Source organism: Phyllobates terribilis, unplaced genomic scaffold (assembly GCF_046119375.1).
Source record: "Phyllobates terribilis strain yellow unplaced genomic scaffold, ASM4611937v1 Scaffold_13__5_contigs__length_258822181, whole genome shotgun sequence".
Classification (NCBI taxonomy): domain Eukaryota; kingdom Metazoa; phylum Chordata; class Amphibia; order Anura; family Dendrobatidae; genus Phyllobates; species Phyllobates terribilis.
In genome coordinates this window covers 83,662,228-83,684,059 of record NW_027362773.1, presented here as the reverse complement: position 1 = coordinate 83,684,059, position 21,832 = coordinate 83,662,228, and the positions used below count along the sequence as shown (strand labels likewise).

The 21,832-nt window shown below is 43.1% G+C and overlaps 1 protein-coding gene across 2 annotated transcripts in view; it reads left to right on the top strand.

Annotated features, from left to right (window-relative positions):
• The first annotated feature begins 2,648 nt into the window (after positions 1-2,648).
• LRRC4C (leucine rich repeat containing 4C) overlaps positions 2,649-21,832 on the top strand; it is a 1,191,085-nt gene continuing 1,171,901 nt past the window's right edge. For both annotated transcript variants that reach the window (XM_073658146.1, XM_073658147.1), the window contains exon 1: positions 2,649-3,446. The gene's annotated coding sequence lies outside the window, so the exon portion shown is untranslated. The remainder of the gene's footprint in view (positions 3,447-21,832) is intronic.

The window sequence follows — 21,832 nt, the reverse complement described above, 5'->3', positions numbered from 1 at the left end:
GAGAGGAGGAAAGAGCGGGCCTAGTAAGAGAGGCCCAGGAGAACAGACAGAGAGGACGGGAACAAAGGGAAGGCTCCAGGAACAGAGGGGATCCCAGGGGCATGGAAAGTGCAGGAAGCCACAGTGCACCTGAATCTACACGGACGTGGAGGGATCAGGCCACATAGGGGACCGGCCCCTAATTAGCGGAGAACTACAAGGCTCAGCTAGATAACTGGAGGCGACTGTACTTTCAAGGTGCAGCTGCCCAAAACTACAATTACATTGCCGAAAAGGTGGCCGCATAGGATTCAGGGGACTGCCCGTCACCCGACAAGATCTGAGGCTATTGGCTTGGGACACTGATTGTGAGGCGCGTGGCAGGAGGGTGAGAGCCAGCGCAGGAAGACGACTGAGGAAGGCACATAGAACCGGGTCCCGTTTAAGTGCTCCTGAGGTACCTGAGGGATTGCTGAACCCCTTCCTTGGTGAACGCAGGACGACGTGGGAGGTTACACACTGGCGCTGGTAACCTGGAGTCTTGAACAACTGTGAGTAAAATCTGAAGACTGCACCCCACTGTGTCCTAGAATTATTGCTGCGCCATCACCAGCCCTGCACTACACAGCACCAACAACATCTACCTCATAACATCACTACTTCCTGCCCTGGAGCTAAGCTCTGCCTGTGGAGAGCTAAACCAACTCTGCTGCATCACCATCAGCTCCAGAGGATCTGCACCGCATACCGCAGCGGCGGCCCCATATAGCCGCATACCACAGGTGGCGTCACGAACATTATCTATAAAAACTTCATTCCCCTATTACTTTATTCGCCTTTTATTGACCGCTCGGGGCCACGGACCGGGTCACTGTCACTGTGATATCCCCCAGCATCGACCGGCCCAGCTACCGAGTACCCCACGGCCCAGGGGGCGCGTCATAGTAGCTCTTCTCTGAACTTGCTCCAGTTTTTCAATGTGTTTTTTAAAATGTGGTGCCCTGAACTGAACACAGTATTACAGATGAGGTCTAACCAAGGAGGAGTAGAGGGGGGTAATTACTTCACGTTATCTAGACTCTATGCCTCTCTTAATACATCCCAGAACTGTGTTTGCTTTTTTTCTGCAGCATCACACTGTTGATTTATGAGAACCCAAACTTAAAAGTTTGGTGTTCGTACTGGACAGTTAGTCAGTGCAATGTTTGGAGTTCCAGGGGAAGTCCAGATGAGAGAGATTTTTTCCAGCATGGTTCGGGTCACCATTGTTTTCAATGGGGTTTGGGTTATGGTTCAAGTTTGGGTACAGTTCTGGTACCCAAACTGAACTTTGGAATAAAGTTTGGGTCGGGTATCAGAACCCGAACTTTCACGAGTCTGCTGATCCCTACTCATGAGCAATCTGTGATTTTCACACGTGCTGTTGCTTAGTTCTACTCCTCCCATTCTGTAGATGTCATTTTTTCTTTTTCTTGCCCAGATGTAGAATGTTGCATTTCTCCCTGTTAAATACTGTTCTAGTAGTACAAAAATTTAAGACACGCCCGATTGATCTTGCAGACAACTACAATTGTTCACTGCAAAAAAGTCAATTGCTTGCCACCTAAAAAAACATACAACTGAACGATCTATTTGGTCAAAATCATTAATTTGGCACAAATTTAGTCTATTGTGTATGGCCAGCTTTAAATGGTGAAAATACCAGGATCTGACACTTTTTCATGAGCACCAAATAAAAATGATGGACTTAATGCAAAATGAATTCAAAATGGTGAACGACTTTTAAAAATGGGTGCAAAAAAATGAATGTGCCAAAAAAAAAAAAAGTGCAAAACAAATGATAAATGAGTGTGAGCTCTATGTACAATTCTATGTACTGTTGTGCAAATTGTCTCTGCAGAGAGGAAGAGGATAGGAACTCTAGTGCCGCCTATTGGAAGTAGCAATCCTAAAGGTCAATATCGACCCTTTAACAAACCTTACCACATGACTTAGGATAAAAGCCAAACCAGACTCTCAATTTGCAGACACTGTGCTTTGGGGTACTGCCCCTCATCAGTGCAAAGTACAAGATCTGATTTGACTGGGTGAGAGGTGTCTGACTGGTATCCAAGGGGTAACGTTTCTCCTTTCAGAGAGTGACATGTCAAGCCTTGCATGCCAAGGTGAGGAGGCTTTAAAGCCTTGCAATGCTCCTCTGGAAAACAAAATATGCAAACAGGAAGAGGTCTAGAACTGTACAGTTGTAAAATCTGTGTGCACATTTTGCAACATCTGGCAACACAGTGGCTAAGCCCTCTTCCCCAATTCATTCATGCAGTCCCCTGCACTGCATGCACTTCTCCATAGATTACAAGGCTGGAGAATCTGGCTGCTGTCCATGGTGCTGAAATTGGATTTCCCCCTTCTATGCAGCACTGCCACTTACCCATATGATTCTGCTGCACATCCAGCATGCTATGCTTAGTAGTAAGTATAAAACCTTATGGCAATATTCAAACACACATCCTTGACAATGTTGCACAAAGCCTAGTGGGTGTCATTGGTATTCCTGGCACAACTTCTCTGTCTCCTGTTGGATCCATTACAGATGAAATCTATGGGTAGAGAGTGGCACCTCTAATGACTACAGCGCATACCTCCCTTTTCCAGATTCCTAAATGATTTAGCACCTCCTCTCTGTCCCTGCTGAAGCCAATGCCACAGCTGCTGTAGGACTGAAATGCTGCTGAATTCACAGTGAACCAAGAAGCTTCAGATTTGGGGAAGCAGAAGACAGAATCTGCAACCGTCTTAAAGACTTCAGACACTGAATCTCCCCCCTAGCCCACCTTTCTCCATCCTTCCAGCTGTATATAGAGATGCTGAGAGCTGGGGGGATGCAGTAGAACAGGACACAGGCAGAGCCAGCAGTCACTAGGGCTGATGGAGGGGTTTGATGTTGCAGCAAAGGAAGCCCTGTTCACCCTGGGGCTCTGTAGAGATGACTCCTCCTTGGTGACCCCCTCCAAATACTGACTTGGCTCATCTCTCTTGTGGGATATACAGGTGCTTGGAAGACTTCTGGATTTGGTATGATTTAAAATACAATGCTGGAGGTGGCCATGCCATCTACAGGAACAAGATTCTTCTTTGCAACTCCAATCTGTTAGCCAGGCATTGATCCTGTCCTCACCACCCTCATTCAGGAGACATGCTGCTGCTGCTGTGATTAACCTGCTGGAGTGCATTTTATTTGCCTTTTTTTTATTTTATTTTATTTTTTTTGCAATCCTATAACCTTAACCTCCAAGTAGTGGATGAAATAAAGGGAAATCCTTGCCATCCTTTAAATCAGTTTTCAACTAGATCATTTTTTTTTTTTTTTATGGATGTTCCATGTGACTTACAAAACTGATAGAAACATACAGAGTGATGGAAGAGAACACATTCCCTTAGACAAGGAGGATCAATATCTTGTCAGATGGGTAAGTCATGTATTCTCTTAGCACATTACATTTGTATTATTCCTATGGGAAGCATGTTTTCTGCAGTTACCATCTTGTATCAAGCAGAATCGGTAGTGGACTTGGCTATCTTCTTACTGTCTGGGGTGCAGTTAGGGTTAAGCTCTGGGGTTACATTGTATTTGATACATTTGCATTGTTTGTTTATTTATTATATAAAACTGTATCTCACATCCCCATTGTTGATTAATATGCCTCATTGTCTTCTCTACCTCTGAACTAAAGCACATTTTTCTCCATGGTGATATGGAGAATTAATATATTTCCTATGGTGTTGATTTTTATCCATGCATTTCTAAATTATTATGCCATTATTTATCCTTTTAAAATGGCATTGGCGCCAATATTTTTTTTCACCCCCTTCCCCTTCACATCCTGCATATCAGACAAGGTGAATTGCAATATTTTAATATGAATTACCTTACATGGTAAATATTTTCCCCCCTCTACTATGAAATTGGCAAATTGTGTTAATATTCTAATTCTCAGCATTTTGCACCCAACCTGGTAGGAGAGGAGTAGTAGTCATGCAGTTTGCAGATAGTAAAACTTGCTAAAGGTAAAATCTCCTTTCATCCTACCAGTGAGCAATACATATCCTTTAAGTACTAGGTATCATTACCTGCTGAGAGTGCATATAGCCAGTAGAGGCTCATTACATGGTGGGCAGTGAAATAGCTTAAGGTTGGCAATGAAAGAGTTCATTGGAAGCCCTGAAATTAATTAATACTGTGCTTTTTTTAAAAAATGAGAAGCCTGCAGCAGCCCCAATCTGTGCATTGTTAGTGCCTTAGCTCCTTCCTGCTCACTACTTTGTGTAATAAGATGAAGGACATTATTATACTCTACTCTTCCAGCTTCTCATCTACTCTTCTATGCCTTTTTTTGGCTGGGAGGCAAAAATCAGCCAAGAAAACACATAAATCCTTCATTAATGCACCATCTCTAAACCTCCTCATTGACTTGTCCTGTAATATGATACAACATGGTCTATGGTATGGCCACCATGACCCTGTCTACATCAGGCTTTTAAGGAGATTGCATAGCACCGGAATTCCTGCTTATATATTGGCCATTTAATTTAGTTAAAGAGCATTTCATTGTGTCAGCAGCAGCAGCAGCGGCAGCAGCAGCAGAATAGCCTCTCTGGGCTGCAATGCTAACACGTTTTATACTAAGGGATGAGTGTGTAACAAGACAATGTCCACACTAAAAACAACTGTGTCCTAACACCAGCCTGCTCTGTTCATTGCAAGCCTGCTGATTATTCACCTAGGAAACTGCAACTCCTGCCTCCCCATAAGCACAGATTTAATTTAAGAAGCAGATAGAAAGATGCTCAGTAAATAATGGTTTGCTCCATTGCAGTCGTGGCTTGTGATTGTGTCCCACCATGGGCTGAAGCTGTGAAAAAAAAAGCATTGCTGCAAAGGGTGTCAGAGCATGAAACAGGGTGCAGAGAGCAGGGAACATGGAGCAGGGAGCATGGAGCAGAGAACATGGAGCAGGGAGCATGGAGCAGAGAGCATTGAGCATGAAACGGAGCAGAGAACATGAAACAGGGAGCAGAGAACATAGAGCGGAGACCATGGAGCAGGGAGCAGTGAGCATGGAGCAGGGGACATGGAGCAGAGAGCATGGAGCAGGCAGAAGAGAGCATGGAGCAGTGAGCATGAAGCAGGGAGCATGGATCAGGGAACATGGAGCAAGGAGCAGAGAGCATGCAGCAGGGAACATGGAGCAAGAATCAGAAAGCATGGAACAAGGAGCAGAGAAACATGGAGCAGGGAGCCGAGAGCATGCAGCAGGGAACATGGAGCAAGAAGCAGAAAGTATGGAACAGGGAGCAGAGAACATGGATCGTGGAACATGGAGCAAGGAGCAGAGAGCAGGGAACAGGGAGCAAGGAGCAGAGAGCAGGGAACAGGAGTAGAGCAGAGAGCATGGAGCAGAGAGCATGAAGCAGGGAACATGGAGCATGGGCAGGGAGTAGAGAGCATGGAGCAGGGAGAAGAGAGTATGGATCAGGGAGCATAGAACAGGGAACATGAAGCAGGGAGCATGGAGCAGAGAACATGGAGCAGACAGCAGTGAGCATGGAGCAGAGAGCATGCAGCAGGGAAGATGGAGCCAGAAGCAGAGAGAATGGAGCAGCAAGCAGGCAAAATGGAGCATGGGCAGGGAGCAGAGAGCATGGAGCAGGGAGAAGAACGCATGGAGCAGGGATCAGGGAGCAGAGAACATGGAGCAGAGAGCATGGAACAGGGAACAGGGAGCAGAGAACATGGAGCAGAGAGCATGGAACAGGGAGCAGGGAACATGGAGCAGAGAGCATGGAACAGGGAGCAGGGAACAGGGAGCAGAGAGCATAGAACAGGGAGCAGGGGAACATGGAGCAGAGAGCATGGAACAGGGAGCAGGGAACAGGGAGCAGGGAACATGGAGTAGGAGCAGGGAACCTGGAGCATAGAGCATGGAACAGGGAGCAGGGAACATGGAGCCGAGAGCATGGGACAGGGAGTAGGGAACGTGGAGCAGAGAGCATGGAACAGGGAGCAGGGGACAGGGAGCAGAGAACATGGAGCAGAGAGCATGGAACAGGGTGCAGGGAACATGGAGCAGAGAGCATGGAACAGGGAACAGGGAGCAGAGAACATGGAGCAGAGAGCATGGAACAGGGAGCAGGGAACATGGAGCAGAGAGCATGGAACAGGGAGCAGAGAGCATAGAACAGGGAGCAGGGGAACATGGAGTAGAGAGCATGGAACAGGGAGCAGGGAACAGGGAGCAGGGAACAGGGAGCAGGGAGCAGGGAACATGGAGTAGAGAGTATGGAACAGGGAGCAGGGGACATGGAGCAGAGAGCATGGAACAGGGAGCAGGGAACATGGAGCAGAGAGCATGGAACAGGGAGCAGGGAACATTGAGCAGAGAGCATGGAACAGGGAGCAGGGAACATGGAGCAGAGAGCATGGAACAGGGAGCAGGGGAACATGGAGCAAAGAGCATGGAACAGGGAGCAGGGAACAGGGAGCAGGGAACAGGGAGCAGAGAGCATGGAACAGGGAGCAGGGGAACATGGAGCAAAGAGCATGGAACAGGGAGCAGGGAATAGGGAGCAGAGAGCATGGAACAGGGAGCAGGGAACACTTGTATCCTGCAGCCTCTTCATGCTTATGTCTTGATGGAATGAAAATAAAGATATATTGCCAATAACTATTCCAATGGACATGATATCAGCAACCAAAACACCACAGCACCTCAAACTGCTGCTGACCATGACCCAGTTTAAATTACATTGAATTTGCAAAAAGTATCTATCTATCTATCTATCTTTCTATTATCTATCTATTATCTATCTATCTTTCTATTATCTATCTATCTACCTATCTATCTATCTCTCTATCTATTTATCTATCTATCTCTCTCTCTCTCTATCTATCCATCTATCTATCTGTATCTCCACACACGCATAGCCCATGTAACGTGGCTGCCTTCTCGCATACCCATACATCATACATCCATTACACACATGCCCATGAACGCTCAGTGACTGCTCCTGTATTGAACGTGTTGGAGCCGTCTATTTTCTGGCAGGGATGAGTAGCGTCCCATTCTCTGTGTCTCTTCCTGCCTCTTTCTATCTCTGTACGGCCCGGCCTCATGACCGCAGACACTGGGGCACAATCCTCGGCTGCCCAGCACAGTGTATAATCCAGCAGTGCATTAGTGTTCTGGAGGTGCGAGCATAATGGTACAGACTGCAGAGATAATTGGTGGAGTGTGTAAAATGGGATAATTTGCGGATGCAAGTAATTACCAATTATTAAATATTCTATTTCATTTTTCTTATTTTCTCTTTGCTTTATGTGTGGTTCTGTTGCTCTTAATATACATTCATTAAGGCGGAAATAGGACTGAGTCAATTGGCAAATTTGATAAACGCTGAATAATTACTTTATCTATCTAGAATACAAGAATCTGCTTTTGTGAATCTGCCTTTATGCGCTTGAAAAACAATCTTAAATCCGCTGATTGTCCATATTGAATTGACCTTCTTGGTTTATCAGCCTCACCTGGATGGTTTACATTGAGGCCACCCTCCATGTCTAGAGGTATAAAGCTTCTGGGCTCAGTGGTCCATTCCAAGGTGGTCTTTTTCCTATTTTGATTAGTAAAAGTATCCATGACGTCATAAGACAATCAAGTGAAAAATGTGATGTCAAACAGAATCTGAAATCAGTCCAGTCTTCACTGTACATATTAACCAGCAGTTTTTTCTCTATGTGTGACTGTGATCATAATAATAATAATAATATATTATAGTATTGATGTTTAATTCTAAATGAAACATAATCAGGCAGGTAACGTTCTCCTGGAATAACCAAACCCAAACTCCTCCATCAGACGCAGATAGAGAAGAGCGATCCGTCACTGCACAGAACACATCTCCTCCAGAGTCCAGTGGTGGCGGCTTTACACGACTCCATCCGACGCTCAGCATTGTGCTTGGTGATGTACGGCTGCATGCAGTTGCATGAAGCTCCCGGCGGGGGCGCAGTGTTTGTACTGATACCAGAGGAGGTCTGGACTCTGGTCAACAGAGCGATGGTGACTTTTCTGCTCTCTGCTTCCCAGCACTCGGCCCCCTGCTGCGTAATGTTAAGTGGTCTTTGCTTTGTGGCTGAGTTGCCAGGGGCAATTTGGCTGAATGAAAAAACAGAATTCAATAACTAAGACTCGTGTCCCAATAGTTTTATCCATGTAGTGTCTCTGGATGCGTTTCCACGAATGTTACCATGTGGCAAACAATTGCGATGCATGATGCTTGGGCTCATCCAGTGATGGTGTAAATATATAAGGTTAATTAAAGGCAGAACCCGGCAGACGAGCACAGAAGTCAGGGCATTCGTTTTATCCAGAGATCCGTTGTCTGATGAATAAACGATAATGAAGAAGCTAAATAATTCACCATGTGAGGCCGTCTATCTACATTGTGACCATCGGCGTGGATCTCTGCATGAAATAAAGTATAACAGCAGTAAATGAGTCGGGATCTGACATAAATGACCCAATATTATCTGAGTGAACTGACATCCGGTTTTCCATATTCACCATCAATTCCATCAAAATGCAGAAGACAGAAGACAACAGCACAAATGACACAATGTCAGACTCAAAGACAGTCAAAATACACAAAATACATTACTCGGTCCTAAGTTAGAAAAACATTCACACTTCTCACTACTTAGACGTTACAGATCTTCATCTTGGTCTCTGGGTGCCAAGAAAGGGAAGTTGTGTCCAACTCTAAAGTGTAAGAGAAGACTATTTCCCAATTGTGCCTCAGACTGTTGATAAGAATCTGCTCTGTAAATGACATTTTTCGCCATCCATTAGACTCCATGTTCTCTGACTTGAACCTTATCTCACTTATTTTTGGAGGAAGATGCTCAGAAGAAATGTTTTTTCCTGCATTCTACAAATACCTGTATACACACATACTGCTCCCATCAGTGACACACAAGGTGGCCTTATACGTGACCACAGCCGCTGATCTTCATCATTCTGGAGACCTGAATAGAAGAACTTTGGGCAGCACGGTGGCTCAGTGGATAATGCTATTTGGTGACTTAATTGTTAGCGCTGTGGCTCAGTGGTTAGCACTGTTCAGTGGCTCAGTGGATAGGACTTTTCAGTGAGTCAGTGGATAGCGCTGTTTGGTGGCTCGGTGGTTAGCACTGTTCGGTGGCTCATTAGATAGCACTGTTCAGTGTCTCAATAGTTAGGATTGTTCAGTGGCTCAGTGGTTAGCACTGTTCGGTAGCTCAGTGGTTAGCACTATTCAAGGGTTCAGTGGTTAGCACTGTTCAGTGGCTCAGTGGTTAGCACACTTTGGTAGCTGAGTGGTTAACATTGGTTGGTGGTTCAGTGATTAGCACTGTTCAGTGTTCAGTGGTTAACACTGTCTGGTGGTTTAGTAGTTAACACTATTTGCTGTCTTAGTGGTTAGCACTGTTCGATGGCTCAGTGATTAGCACTATTTGGTGGCTCAGTGGTTAACACTGTATGGAGGCACAGTGGTTAGTGGTGTTGTTTTGGATCATGGGTTCAAATCCCACCAAGGACTTCATCTGCAAGGAGTTTGTATGTTCTCCCCATGTTTGTGTGGATTTCCATTGAGTTCTCCGGTTTCCTTCCACACTTCAAAGACTTATCGATGGGGAATGTAGATTGTGAGCCCCAATGGGGACAGTGATGATAATGTCTGTAAAGTGCTGTGGAATTAATGCCGCTATGTAAGTGAGTAAAATAAATAAATAAACAAGCAATGTAACATTGCAGAGAAGTGTTCTATTGTGTTTGAATGGAGTTGGATAGTTAAACCTTCATTGACACATACATATCTTAGGCGAACACCAGTTACGGAACATGGACTAGAAAAAACAATGTGGAATAGAGATGCACAAGAGTAAAAAAAAAAAAAAAACAACTCAAAAATACCCTAAAGGCAAAAGTAAATCAAGCATGTCATTGTGCATTTTCGTGCAGAATTGAAGCAATTTTATTAAAGGGGCTATCCAGAATTAAGTTAATGATTACCTACCTTTAGGATAAGTCATTAGTATTAGATTGGTGGAGGTCTGTTACCAGACGCTACAAGCAAACAGCTGCTACATGGTCCAGTGGCCACTTGGAATTCACAGTGTAGATGATCCAGGAGCAGCTCATTTCCCATTGAAGTGAACGTGATCTGAGCTGCAGTACCTGAGAACGGCCACTACACAGAGATTTGGTTTGCCATGTACATCTGGCTACCACGGGACCTAGTAAACGATGACTGGTGGGGGTGCCCACCAAACTGATACTTATTGCCTTAAGGGCTCCTGTAGACGACTGTATTTTTGGTCTGAGTGCTTTCTGACAAAACATGTTATGCTATGGGGCCATGCACATTCAGATTGCACTTGGACTGCACTCGGATGTCATCTGAGTGCAGTCAGATTTTTACGAACTGACAGAATGGAGATTTTTTTTTCCCATCTTCTCTTCATCTGAGAAAATAGGATTAAAACTATGATCAAACTCTGATCAGAGTGTGATTAGCATAATTGTCCCAATTTTCTAAGGCAAGTTCAACAATATCTTAGGCTAAGTTCCCACGATGAGTTTTTGGTGAGTTGTTTTACACTGGATATTTTTGAAAAAAATTCAAGTAACCTACCTTAGTTAATGGATGCAGAAAATGTGCAACATCAAAAACTCACCAAAAGCTCATCATGGGAACTTAGCTTATGACCTGGATAACATCGTTAAGACTAAATTCATCCTACTTTTTGTTACAATACCAGCAGAGATATTGCAGACAAACAATACAGATAATATTTATCATCATATTATTCAACTCTCATAAAGACATAAAATCACAAAACTCACTAGTGATGTTGGTTCTTGCTCAGCCTTTGCTCAGATATCGAGATATTGGAAAGATTGAGAGCACAAAAACAAGGTGTAAGAATAAAACCTTCTTACCTTGCTGCAGCTGGAAGCTCAATTTGCAATCTATTAGGAAACTCCCATGTACAGCTTCTGAATAGGCTGGTTACCACTGTCCCACGTTGGGCGCCAAACTAATAGACAAGAGTAGCGATGTATTAAATAGAAGTCTTTTTTTATGATTTCACATAACCCCTTAAGTTGTACAACATGTTCACCCTACTGAAATTTTGGGGGTAATCTAATTTTCCTTTTCAAGGCACTTTTACTAGTAATGAGAGAGCAACAAACACCCTATGATACCAATCAATGCTTCTCATTGTGCAAAGCCAGAGTAATGCGAAAGCAATAAATACTTTCTTTTTTGTTGCCATCCACAGTTTATGTCCGTCTGACACTGGAGAGCTGAGCAATGCACAAAAAGCAAAGAGTGGAATATAAAACCTCTTTAGTTTTAATGGTGATTTAAAAATCAGTAGCGAAGTATGTTGCGTCACCGATGCTGCAGCAATTTGGACAAGATTCAGCTTCAGGTCAGAAAAGAAGCAACAGGCTCTGATTAATATCTCGTCCTGTGAGTAGTCAACAGGAATATTAAACATTTCATTAGACAGTGGGAATATGATGAGGGGCGCTGGGACCTCTGGTGACTTGTGGTTGGATTTAACAAACATTGGGGTTCTGATACTTTGTACCACTAGATTATTCATAGTTGTATTTTTCCATCGCCAATATGCAAACTCATTTATGAATGGATGCTTCAAAAATCATAGAAGGTGCCGCTGTGACTACTGCAGGTGAAGTAGTGGATTACATCATGGTGTCAGACCGGCCTTCTGTAGAACATTTAATGGAACCAGTTTTTTTCTTGTAGAACACTTTTTAATGGTCGACATTTAAAGAACATCTAAACATTTTTTTGAAAAATGCTGAAACTTTGCAAAATCGTTGTCTTCATTTCTGTAAAAAATTGCATGCAAGCGACATCCCAACACATGCTTTTTTTCCCTGTCTTCAGCTATTTTGATATCAGAATGTACTCATTTGGAGTACATATGATGGCAGTGATGGGTCAGCAACTAGCTCTGGGGATCAGCTGCTGCTGGACATCGTTCTGATAAGCTGAGCATTCAGAGGAGGAGGCAGTTGCTGAGCCTGTCACTGCCATCATCTGTACTCCAAATGAGTATGTTCTGTTCTGCTAAAGGCAGGCAAATAGACATGGGAAAACAGAGTTTTGGAAGGCATTTACATTTTATTTTTGCAGGAAGATAAATTCCATAATACAGTGATTTGCAAAGTTTCATAACTTGTCATGCTAATGTCTTGGGCAAAGTTGCACCAGTGCTATGTCCGTCCCTGGATTGGTGGGTTTCCAACCTTTGGTATCCCACTAGTCCTTAGAAACAATTTGGCATGCAGTGCTGGTTTAGCGTTAAATCCCTTTCACTATGTTTCTACTGAATAGTGATGTCATGGCCACCGGCTGTAAAGGGAACTACAGCCCCAACCCCATGTAAGTGAATGGTTCAAGCTACAGTTCTCAGCAAAACTGATGGCCAGAAGAAAGGAAAACAGAGAGGGGGCAAATCAGTGCTGCACCCTAGACATTCCAAGGACCCAATAGTTATATTCCTGGAGACCTCTTGCTAGTAATAAGCAATCACTTTATAATATGAGTAGAGGAGAACAAAGACAGGAGAGCAAGAGCTTATCTTAATGCAACCCTTTGTAGAATCATAGAATGGTAGAGTTGGAGGGGACCTCCAGGGTCATCGTGTCCAACCCCCGGCTCATTGCAGGAGTCACTAAACAATCTCAGACAGATGTCTGTCCAGCCTCTGTTTGAAGACGTCCATTGAAGGGGAACTCATCACCTCTCGTGGCCACCTGTTCCACTCATTGATCACCCTCACTGTCGAAAAGTTTTTTCTATTATCTAATCTGTATCTTCTCCCTTTCAGTATCATTCCATTGCTTCTCGTGTTTCCATGTGCAAATGAGAATAAGGATGATCCCTCTACAATGTGACAGCCCTTCAGATATTTGTAGACAGCTGTTAAGTCTCCTCTCAGTCTTCTTTTTTGCAAGCTAAACATTCCCAGATCCTTTAACCTTTCCACATAAGACATAGTTTGGAGTCTGCTCACCATCTTGGTAGCTCTTCTCTGAACTTGCTCCAGTTTTTCAATGTATTTTTTAAAATGTGGTACCTAGAACTGGACACAGTATTCCAGATGAGGTCTGACCAAGAAGGAGTAGAGGGGGATAACTACTTCATGTGATCTAGACTCTGTGCTTCTCCTAATGCATCCCAGAATTGTGTTTGCCTTTTTTGCTGCTGCATCACACTGTTGACTCATGTGCAGTCTGTGATCTATTAGTATACCCAAATCTTTTCCACACGTGCTGTTACTTAGTTCTATTCCTCCCATTCTGTAGATGTAATTTTCATTTTTCTTGCCCAGATGTAAATGTTAAATACCATTCTATTAGTTGCTGCCCATTGTTCACGCTTATCTAGATCCTTCTAAAATGTTAGCTTGTTAGCTATCCCTCTTAGCTTTGCATCATCAAAGCATCATCAGCTTTGGAATATGTCCGTGAGAGCTGCTGCTTGCTGCCAGCGCCTGCACAGGTTGTGCCCCTGAATATGGGGATACCTTTTTTCCAGGAGCAGACAGAGACAGAAAAGGGCCTCTGTGCAGGAACAATATATTGGCCCTTTGCAGTCCAATAATTCATCATAATGCATAATTGCACCAGGTTCCTCGTTTGGAGGTGGAAATGGCCCCCTTACCTATAGGGCCCCTATTTGGTTGCACCAATTGTATGTCCGCTACTGTCTGTTACTGCATCATAATCATTGCACTCATCAATAGGATCTTTGTGCTTTTTAGGGGAATAAACCCATAGAAAAAATGACCCAAAGTCACCTCCAAATGATCTGTTCCAGATTTCCCATGCATTAATATGATAAGGAAAGTCATTAGTCAGCTAAATGGTTAATGAAATGACAGGTCGTAAGTCAGACTTCCCGCGCAACACTTCCCTTATTTTCTATGAAAATAAATTCTGCGGACGCCAGCTAATGCCTATAGGTGATGCACATCATTTCCAGAGAATAATACGGCAGCCCGGCTGCTCTCCACTCTCCGGTGATTGGGACATCGCCACTGGCTATCACTTATTTTCTGCACAGAGCATGTAACAAGTTATGTTAAGCATAGACCTCTCATTGATTTCAATGCCATGGATAGTAGAATGGGCAAATTACATTATAGCGACACTTGAAATATAATATATATCTCGTTTCTTCCCGCAGCTTCGTCTTCTCTGTATTTACTATCGAAAACACATTTCAAGTCTGAAATTAGTCATACACATCCAAGAAGGATTATTTACGCCATAAACAGATATGTCTTCCTTCCTTACACCTTTCCCCTAATTTCATTAAGGACTCCATTATATAAAGCCAATGCAGTTCACAAGGCAACCACTAGGGGGGGTTATATATAGACACATATAGCAGAAACGTCTCCTGACAGAATAACACAAAATTATATTCCTGGCTGTTTTACGCCACTTATCTTGGGATTTGTTGACTGAAGAGGAAAAGTAAGGAGCAACACTTCTATAATCCTCCCTTTGCCCTGCGGAGGTGCTGCAGTGATATTAAACACTTTTTTACATGTGGCTGTTCACTAGTGTCCAATAGACTCCAGTAAGGGTGATGTATTGATGTCACCAATATTCAGCTACCATAAGTGTAGCTACCAGGGTAACAAGATGAGCAGATGCAGTGGGGGGTGCAAATTCTCTGTAAGGGTCAGGTCTGAAGACTATGGGACATTGAAAAAGACATTACTTTGTGCATTATGCTCTCTGGAATCACTGTATTATCCTTACACTGTGACATCATGTGTTCACTGTGCTAACATGCAGACATCATTAGGTTTTTCGGTGTTCATTTTCCCTTAATTTTGTCATCACTGTGTGCTTTGTCTCTTCACTGTGACATCACTGCGCTCATTACATCTGTACTGTGACATCACTGTCTGCATTATCTCTCCACTATGACATCACTGCGCTCATTAACTCTGTACTGTGACATCACTGTGTGTATTATCCCTGTACTGTGACATCACTGTCTGCATTATCTCTCCACTATGACATCACTGCGCTCATTATCTCTGTACTGTGACATCACTGTCTGCATTATCTATCTACTATGACATCACTGCGCTCATTATCTCTGTACTGTGACATCACTGTCTGCATTATCTATCTACTATGACATCACTGCGCTCATTATCCCTGTACTGTGACATCACTGTGTGTATTATCCCTGTACTGTGACATCACTGTGTGTATTATCCCTGTACTGTGACATCACTGTGTGTATTATCCCTGTACTGTGACATCACTGTGTGTATTATCTTTATACTGTGATATCACTGTGTGCATTATCCCTGTACTGGGACATCACTGTGTGTATTATCTCTGTACTGTGACATCACTGTGTGTATTATCCCTGTACTGTGACAAAACTGTGTGTATTATCCCTGTACTGTGACATCACTGTGTGTATTATCTCTCCACTGTGACATCACTGCGCTCATTATTTCTGTACTGTGACATCACTGTGTGCATTATCTCTCCACTATGACATCACTGCGCTCATTATCTCTGTACAGTGGCATCATTGTGTGCATTATCTCTCCACTATGACATCACTCCACTCATTAACCCTGTATTGTGACATCACTGTCAGCATTATCTCTCCACTATGACATCACTGCGCTCATTATCTCTGTACTGTGACATCACTGTGTACATTATCTCTCCACTTTGACATCACTGCGCTCATTATCTCTGTACTGTGACATCACTGTCTGCATTATCTCTCCACTATGACATCACTGCGCTCATTATCCCTTTACTGTGACATCACTGTGTGTATTATCTCTGTGCTGTGACATCACTGTGTGTATTATTCCTGTACTGTGACATTACTGTGTGTATTATGCCTGTACTGTGACATCACTGTGTGTATTATCCCTGTACTGTGACATCACTGTGTGTATTATCCCTGTACTGTGACACCACTCTGTGTATTATCTCTGTACTGTGATATCACTGTGTGTATTATCCCTGTACTGTGACATCACTGTGTGTATTATCTCTGTACTGTGACATCACTGTGTGTATTATCCCTGTACTGTGACATCACTGTGTGCATTATCTCTCCACTGTGACATCACTGCGCTCATTATCTCTGTACTGTGACATGATTGTGTGCATTTTCTCTCTACTATGACATCACTGCGCTCATTATCTCTGTACTGTGACATCATTGTGTGCATTATCTCTCCACTGTGACATCACTGCGCTCATTATCTCTGTACTGTGACATCACTGTCTGCATTATCTCTCCACTATGACATCACTGCGCTCATTATCCCTGTACTGTGACATCACTGTGTGTATTATCCCTGTACTGTGACATCACTCTATGTATTATCCCTGTACTGTGACATCACTGCGCTCATTATCTCTGTACTGTGACATCACTGTACTCATTAACCCTGTATTGTGACATCACTGTCAGCATTATCTCTCCACTATGACATCACTGCACTCATTATCTCTGTACTGTGACATCACTGTGTGCATTATCTCTCCACTGTGACATCACTGCGCTCATTATCTCTGTACTGTGACATCACTGTCTACATTATCTCTCCACTATGACATCACTGCGCTCATTATCCCTGTACTGTGACATCACTGTGTGTATTATCCCTGTAATGTGACATCACTGTGTGCATTATCTCTCCACTGTGACATCAGTGTGCCCAGTTACCCTGTAGTGTGACATCACTGCGCTCATTAACCCTGCACTGTGACATCACTGCGCTCATTAACCCTGTACTGTGACATCACTGTGCTGTGCTCATTAACCCTGTACTGTGACATCACTGAGCTCATTAACAGTGTACTGTGACATCACTGTGTTCATTACCTATATAGTGTAAAATCTCTCTGTTTATTACTTTACTGTGACATCAATGTGTGCATTACTCCTGTACCGTGTCAACACCGTGTGCTTCATGGCTGCACTATGATATCAAAGAGTGCATTATTTCCATACTGTGACATTCCTTTGAGCAGTGTCTCTGTACTGTAACAGTACTTTGTTCATTATCTTTGTAATGTGACATTGCTGTGTGTATTATTACTTTACTAGGGCATCATTATGTACATTATCCCTGGACTGTGATATCACTGTGCCTTATCCCTATACTGTAGCACCGCTTTGTACGTTATTTATGTGTAATAGGGACACTGATCAATCATAAGCATAAGCTGATGGTGTGCCTTCTTCCTGTACTGGGAGACTATTTTTTTGCATTGATCTTGTACTGATTCTACTATGCATATTATCCTATAACTTCTGTGTCTGCAGTAAAACTATAATTTGACACCACTGTGTGCATTATACTTGTAATGTGTCATCCCTGAATGGATTATTGCTTGGACACATTGTAGTGTGCATTATACCTGTTCCGTGACATCACTGTCTGCATTTTCCCTATACTGTGACATTCTTGTGTGTATTATTCTTGTACTGACATCGTTGAGTATTTTATCCTGTACTGTACCATTACTGTCTGCATTATCCCTATTTTTTACATCGCTGTGTGCATTCTCTCTGTATTGTGACATCACTGTGTGCATTATTTCTGTACGGTAGCATCACTGCATGTATTGTCTCTATACTGTGACATCACTGTGTGCATTGTTTCTGTACTGTGACATCACTGTATATATTGTCTTTGTACTGTGACATTACTGTGTGCATTGTCTCACTGTGTGCATTATCCATATCTTGTGACATCACTCTGGACATTATCCCTATTTTATGGCATCACTGTGTGCATTATCCCTATTTTGTGACATAACTGTGTGCCTTTTCCATAATTTGTTGTATCGCTGTCTGCATTTTCCCCAATTTGTGATATCACTGTGTGCATTATCCCTATTTTGTGACATCACTGGGTGCCTTATCCCTATTTTGTGACATCACTGTGTGCATTATCTCTATACTGTGGCATCACTGTGTACATTATCTCTGTACTGTGATAAAACTGTGTGCATTATCCCTGTACTGTGACATCACTGTGTGTATTATCCCTGTACAGTGACATCACTGTGTGTATTATCTCTGTACTGTGACATCACTGTGTGTATTATCCCTGTACTGTGACATCCCTGTGTGTATTATCCCTGTACTGTGACATCCCTGTGTGTATTATCCCTGTATTGTGACATCACTGTGTGTATTATCCCTGTACTGTGACATCACTGTGTGTATTATCCCTGTACTGTGGCATCACTGTGTACATTATCTCTGCACTGTGACATCACTGTGTGCATTCTCTTTATTCTGACATCAGTGATCATTGTGCACACTATTCCTGTGTGTTAGAGAAACTAAACAACGATAAGGTTTTCATACCATGAGCAATGTGCTAAAGGTGGTCATAGGGGAGTGGGGCCCCATGCTACATTTTGCAGTGGGGCCCCATGGTTACTTGTCATGCCTTGCCAAGTACTATTGCTCCGTAGCACTGGGGTCCTTGGTTTAAATCTCACCTGGGACCACAGCTAGAGGAGCTGGAAAGTTCTCCCCATGGTTGTGTGTGTTTCTTCCTGAGTCACTGATTTCCTTTCCGAGGTTTGGGTTGGTGGTTACCATTGCCAGTTTCTTCACTTTTTTCCCCCAAATTTGAGGCTGCTAGACAAGACTCTATGATATCCATGTAAATGACTGGTACATTCTCCAGCACGCAGTTTACACAGACATCATTGACAGACCCCTAATGACCCTATTCTTCATCGACTGTCCAGTCCACGAAGAACTGGACAGGTTGCTTCAGCTTTATACCGTCAGATACCATTACTAAAATGATCTTTCTTGAATAATGTAATGATCAGTGAACTACTGTAGAGGTCGTTGGGTGATCATTAGACATCATCAAGTTCCTGGAGCACTAAATCAATGTATATCTGATCATTAGTGAATGATTTGCTGATTATTGCATTAGTGTAGAATAGTCACAGGTCAAACAACCAGAGGAGGCGGCGAGGCCATGAACGGGAAACACCTTGGGCTTGATTCTCCTTCTAGGATACCTTACTTTGTACTTTGTTCTCCCTTTTTTTTAGCTGGCATTATGGCTTACCTTTGATATCAAACAGTTAAGTTATATGTCGACTTATCTAACGTCAATATTCTATCATGTCTAAGAGATCAAGGATCCAGTGCTAAGTATTTACTTAAAGATCTTGTCCATTACTTTTACATTGATGGCCTATCCTTAGGATAGGTCATCAATGTCTGATCGGCCGGGGTCTGACACCTGACTCACCCGCTTATCAGCGACCATCGACCGGAAGTACTTACTTGCCGAGCTGGCCGTCTACTTGTACTGGTCGGGGCTTGCTATTGCACATCCGCCTCCTATTCAAATTAATAGGAGGCAGATCTGCAGTACACTGTGGCGGCCACTACAAGTAAACGGCCAAGAAAGCACTTCCAGCTGGCGGCCGCCACTGACACTGATATCATCTGATCAGCGGGGGGGGTGCCGGGTGCTGGACCCCGGCCGATCATACATTGATGACCTATCCTAAGGATAGGCCATCAATTTGAAAGTAGTGGACAACCTTTTTAATGTGGATTTTGAAAATGATCACCATCACGGCGATCAGTTGATGATCCCAGGTAACCTTCCCTAGCTTCCATCTCATCTTCAGCAAAGTCAGTTGATTAGGAAGATGTTTTCTAAATAGATAACTAGACATATCCCAGAATTCAAGGGTCCAGTGTGAAGGGTTTACTTTATAGGCATCTTGAAAGTCATTACTTTTCAGGCGATCAGTCGATCATTACAGGTCCAACTCCCAGCTCCCGACACACCCACCAAATTTGGAAATTCCATTATATAAAAAAAAAAACAATAATAAAATATTGGTTCATTCAAAGTATACCCCAAAGTTTGTGGACCCAGTGCTAAGTGTTTACTTAATACACTTTAAAAAAGTGATCGCCAGTTGGGTGATCTGCCAACAGTACCACACTACATTCCCTATCAGTATGTCTTTGGAGTGTGGGAGGAAACTGGAGAACCCAGAGGAAACCCACGCAAACACAGGGAGAACATAAAAACTCCTTGCAGATGTTGTCCTTGGTGGGATTTGAACCCAGAACCCCGGCGCTGCAAGGCTGCAGTGCTAACCACTGAGTCACATTGCTGCAAAAAGAGCTCTTTTGGAATTGTCATCTAGCCCCTTTTCCAAATAAATTACTGGTCCATCCATAAGAATATCTCAAAGTACAAGGATTTAGGGCTAAGAGTTTATTTTAAAAGTGATCACATCTCGGCCATCAGTTACCGTTCTCCCATCCTCCTCTTCAGCAAAATCAGCTGTTTTGGACGTTACATCCAGACCTTATCCAAATAACTAAGATCATTGGTCTATTCATAAGCTTATCCCAAAATTCAAGACTCCTCTGCTAAGTGTGTACTTATACCATAAGGGTGATCGGCCGATCAGCACAGGTCCCACTGCGGCACTGCCAGTTCTCACCCACTGTGAAAAAACAGCTGTTTTGGCTGCTGTGTCAGTGCACCTATAGGCTAAGAATGTCACTGCTTATTTTACTCTCAGTCTCCTGACCTCAATATCATTGAGCCACTCTGGGGAGATCTCAAGTGCGCAGTTCATGCTAGACAGCCCAGGAATTTACAGGAACTGGAGGCTTTTTGCCAAGAAGAATGGGCAGCTTTACCATCTGAGAAAATAAAGAACCTCATCCACAACTACCACAAAAGACTTCAAGCTGTCATTGATGTTAGAGGGGGCAATACACGGTATTAAGAACTGGGGTATGTGAACTTTTGATCAGGGTCATTTGGATGTTTTTGGTTGTCATTAAGATTTAAAAAGAGAAAACACAGTAGTTTGACAATAAATGGCTTCACCCGACCAATAACCATGAGTGGAGGAAAAGATTTTTTGTTATCATTCATATTCTCTGAAACAAGGACAAGAAAGGAAAAATTCTGCAGGGGTATGTAAACTTTTGAGCACAACTGTATATATATATCTATCTACAGTCCTGCCCATCGTTATTGGCACCCATGAAGTTTAAGTACATAATGGGGAATATCTCCTGAAAAAAATTAGTCAAGTGAAACAGCTTTTTTGTATAGAGACTCGTGTTAAATACAAAAGACCAAATTATAAACAATAATTTAAAAAAAAAACAATGGGATCGAAAAATAGAAAAACCTAAAGGTTGCTGTGTCACTGGTGTTGGCACCCTTTACATTAATTTAGTATGGAAACACATTTTGACTTGTCTGTGGTAAATTACAAAAGAGATTCACCTGTGATTAATTATCGGTGCCCATGTGACCTGAATTAGCCAATGAATGATGACTTTAGTGTTTTAAAAAGCCACATGGTATGCCCTGTTCCTTTGTCACAATGTTGAAGACAAAGGAGCTGTCTGAGGACATCAGAACTGCTATTATTAGAAAGCATGTAACCATCAAGAACCTCCCTGGATGTGGGGGAAAGAGGAAAATTAACAAGAGATGTCTTCAAAGGTTGGTACAAATGGTGGAAAAAACACCACGTCAAACATCCGAATACCTGAAGGCCAACCTGGAACAGTATGGGGTCATGGTTTCAACAAGTACCATATGCCCCACAGTAAACCCAGCAGAGCTTTATGGGCGAAGGCCAAGGAAAAAAACCATTGCTGAAGAAAAGAC